A 4,274-nucleotide genomic window follows, 5' to 3' on the forward strand; every position below is an offset into this window, starting at 1 on the left:
GCGTTCTCGGGAAACAAATGTGGGTACTTTCGTTTCATCTGATCCTCTCGTTCCCAAGTAAACTTGGGACCCCTTCGAGCATTCCAACGAACCTTAACAATCGGTATGTTGCTCTGCTTGAGTTGTTTAACTTCACGGTCCATGATTTCGACTGGTTCTTCTATGAATTGTAGTTTCTCGTCGACTTGGATTTCTTCAAGAGGAATGGTGAGATCTTCCTTTACAAGACATTTCTTAAGGTTTGATACGTGAAATGTATTATGTACTCCGGCGAGTTGTTGCGGTAACTCGAGTCGATAAGCTACCGGTCCAATGCGTTCGATGATCTTGAACGGGCCTACATACATTGGGTTCAGTTTACCTCTTTTACCAAAAAGTATTATACCTTTCCAAGGTGACACCTTTAACATAACCATGTCACCGATCTGAAACTCTAATGGTTTCCTTCGGACATCGGCGTAGCTCTTTTGGAGACTACGGGCTATTTTCAATCTCTCCTTGATTTGTACTATCTTCTCAGTCGTTTCGTGTATGATCTCGGGACCAGTTAATTGTCGATCTCCTACTTCATTCCAACAGATAGGGGATCTACACTTCCTTCCATACAGTGCTTCGAATGGTGCAGCTTTAATGCTCGCATGATAACTGTTATTATATGAGAATTCTGCTAATGGTAGATATTTATCCCATCCGTTTCCAAAATCGATCACACATGCCCTGAGCATGTCTTCAAGAGTCTGAATTGTTCTTTCACTCTGCCCGTCAGTTTGTGGATGATATGCGGTGCTCATATCCAAACGAGTTCCCAGGGCCTCCTGTAGTGATTGCCAAAACTTTGATGTAAATCTACCCAAAACTTTGATGTAAATCTACTATCACGATCGGATATAATGGAAATAGGTATTCCATGCCTTGAAACAATTTCCTTTATGTATAATCGTAATAGTTTCTCCATTCTATCCGTTTCCTTTATAGGCAAGAAATGTGCAGATTTGGTGAGACGATCAACTATTACCCAAATGGTGTCATAACCCCAGGCAGTCTTAGGTAACTTTGTGATGAAATCCATGGTAATACCGTCCCATTTCCATTCTGAGATTTCTGGTTGTTGAAGTAACCCTGACGGCTTCTGGTGTTTTGCTTTGACTTTGGAACAAGTTAAACATTCCCCAACATATGTTGCAACGTCTGTCTTCAAATTAGGCCACCAATAATGCGTCTTAAGATCTTGATACATCTTTCCAACTCCAGGATGTATCGAGTATCTTGTCTTATGTGCCTCATTCAATATCAACTTCCTTAATCCACCCAACTTCGGTACCCAAATACGGTTTGCAAAATATCGAATTCCGTCTTCCCGCATAACGAGTTGCTTCTCATACTTCTTCATTATTTCATTTCCTATATTTTCTTTAGTAAGAGCTTCTCGTTGAGCCTCTTTGATTTGTGAGTTGAGATTCATGCGAATTTTTATGTTCATTGCTCGTACTCGAATTGGTTCCCGTTCCTTTCTGCTTAGAGCGTCGGCCACTACATTCGCTTTCCCGGGATGATAGCGAATCTCACAATCATAGTCGTTTATCAGCTCGACCCACCTACGTTGCCTCATGTTCAGCTGTTTCTGATCGAAGATATGTTGAAGGCCTTTATGATCGGTAAACACAGTGCATTTAACCCCATATAAGTAGTGTCTCCATATCTTCAATGCAAACACTACTGCTCCCAATTCTAAATCATGCGTCATATAATTCCGCTCATGAATCTTCAATTGTCGGGATGCGTATGCTATAACTTTCTTCCATTGCATAAGGACGCAACCAAAACCTTATCGCGAAGCGTCACAATATATCTCAAAATCATCATTCCCTTCAGGTAACGATAAAATAGGTGTTGTAGTCAACTTCTTCTTCAGTAATTGAAATGCACTCTCCTGCTCAGAAGTCCATTCGTACTTCTTCCCTTTTTGTGTTAATGCTGTTAATGGTTTAGCTATTCGGGAAATATCTTGAATAAACCTTCTATAATAACCAGCTAAACCCAAAAATTGGCTTATCTGCGTTGGTGTCTTAGGAGTCTCCCATTTTTCAATGGCCTCAATTTTAGCTGGGTCAACCTGAATTCCTTTGCTACTAACAACATGGCCAAGAAATTGCACTTCTTTCAACCAAAACGCACACTTAGAAAATTTGGCGTATAATTGTTCTTTTCTTAACAATTCTAATACCAATCTTAAATGTTGTTCATGCTCTTGCTCACTCTTGGAATAGATAAGAATATCGTCAATGAAAACGATAACAAACTTATCTAAATACGGACTACAAACTCGATTCATGAGGTAATACGGACTACAAACTCGATTCATGAGGTCCATGAATACAGCTGGCGCATTCGTTAATCCAAACGGCATGACCAAAAATTCATAATGACCGTAGCGTGTCCGAAAAGCAGTTTTCGGAATATCTTCTTCTTTGACGCGTAGTTGATGAAAGCCCGACCTTAGGTCGATTTTCGAGTAAACACATGATCCTTGCAATTGATCAAATAAGTCATCAATTCTTGGTAGTGGATACCGATTCTTGATAGTTAACTTATTTAATTCACGATAATCTATACACATTCGGAAATATTCGTCTTTCTTCTTGACGAATAAAATCGGAGCTCCCCACGGTGAAGTGCTCAGTCGAATGAAACCACGGTCCAGTAATTCTTGTAACTGGCTTTGTAACTCTTTCATCTCAGATGGTGCAAGTCTATATGGAGCACGAGCCACTGGTGCAGCTCCCGGTACTAGATCTATTTGAAATTCTACAGATCTAAATGGAGGTAATCCTGGTAACTCTTCCGGAAATACTTCAGGAAAATCTCTTGCCACAGGCACGTCGTTGATGCTCTTCACTTTTTCCTTCGTTTCGACTTTATTAACATATGCTAAGATAGCATAGCACCCTTTCTTCAAGCACTTTTGAGCTTTTAAACAACTAATGAGTTTTAGCTTTGAGTTACCCTTCTCTCCATAAATCATTACTGGCGTTTTATCCTTACGAGGAATGCGAATTGCCTTCTTGGCGCACACAACTTCAGCTCCTATTTTGGACATCCAGTCCATGCCGACTATTACATCAAAACTTCCTAATTCTACGGGTATCAAATCAATCTTAAATGTTTCTCCGGCTAAATTTATTTTACAATCACGGCAAATTTTATCGACTTTAATTAGTTTACCATTAGCTAACTCAATCATGTACTTAGCATCTAGAGGTAATGATGAACAATTCAATTTAGCGTGAAAGTCTCTACACACGTAACTTCTATCGGCACTAGTATCAAATATAATAGATGCGGATAAGTTATTAATGGTAAACGCACCCGTAACAAGCTCCGGGTCTTCGCATGCCTCTCTAGCATTAATAACAAATTCTCTTCCACGTGCAGATCCGTTATTCTTCTCTGGATTCGGGCACTGACTCTTATAATGACCCTGTTTCCCACACCCATAACAAGTAACAGTGGCCAAGGCAGTTCTATTTGCATTGGTGGCAGGAGTCTTGGTACCGTTTGTATTTGTAGTGGGAACCCTACAATCTTCAGCAAGATGACCTTTTCGATTACATTTGTTTCACACCACATTACAATAACCAGAGTGATGTTTGTGGCATCTGTTACATAAAGGATTTCGTCCCTTGTAACCTGAGTTCGAACCGCTACCCGCACCTTGCGTGGTTTCTTGTTTCTTGTTGGATTGTTGATGATTACCTTCCCACTTTCTTTTGTTTCCCGATGTCTTGACATCGGTGTTCTTATCTAGAATAATCTGGTACATCAACTCATTCGCCATGGTGATAGCTTCATGAATAGTCTTGGGTTTGGATGCTGTAACATTTGCCTTGACCTTTTTAGGCAAACCGTCTTTGTACAGTTCAATCTTCCGTTCTTCGGTTGGTACTAATTCGGGACATAGCAAAGCTAATTCCATGAATCGCTGATTGTAGTTGGTGAGTTCAGTACCAACAACTTTCAGGCTTCGTAATTCAGCTTCTAACTTCCTAACCTCGTTCCTTGGACAATACTCGTTGATTAGCATTGTTTTGAATTCTTCCCAGGGAGTATCATAAGCTACATCTCCTCCTACGGCCTTCACATAGTTTTTCCACCACGTGAGTGCACTATCTTGTAAGGTGCACGATGCATACTTGGTCATGTCCATCTCAATACAACCACTGATTTTAAACACAGACTCAATCTTTTCGATCCACCGGGTTAAACCGACCGGTCCT

This window comes from Rutidosis leptorrhynchoides, chromosome 6 (genome assembly GCF_046630445.1).
Source record: "Rutidosis leptorrhynchoides isolate AG116_Rl617_1_P2 chromosome 6, CSIRO_AGI_Rlap_v1, whole genome shotgun sequence".
Classification (NCBI taxonomy): Eukaryota; Viridiplantae; Streptophyta; class Magnoliopsida; order Asterales; family Asteraceae; genus Rutidosis; species Rutidosis leptorrhynchoides.